Below are 270 nucleotides of genomic sequence, written 5' to 3'. Positions count from 1 at the left end.
GGCCCCTTGTGGGTGGTACCATCCCTGGGCTAGAGGTCTTGGGCTCTATAAGAGAGCAGGCTGAGCAAACCAGCAGAAGCAAGCCAGTAAGGAACATCTCTCCATCGCCTCTGTGTCAGCTCCTGCTTCCTGACCTGCTTGAGTTCCAGTCTTGACTTCCTTGGTGATAAACAGCAATATGGAAGTAAGCTGAATAAACTCGTTCCTCCCCAACTTGCTTCTTGGTCATGATGTTTGTGCAGGAATAGAAACCCTGACTAAGACAATGGG

Source organism: Mastomys coucha, unplaced genomic scaffold (genome assembly GCF_008632895.1).
Source record: "Mastomys coucha isolate ucsf_1 unplaced genomic scaffold, UCSF_Mcou_1 pScaffold4, whole genome shotgun sequence".
Classification (NCBI taxonomy): Eukaryota; Metazoa; Chordata; class Mammalia; order Rodentia; family Muridae; genus Mastomys; species Mastomys coucha.
Note: the sequence above shows the minus strand (reverse complement) of the source record.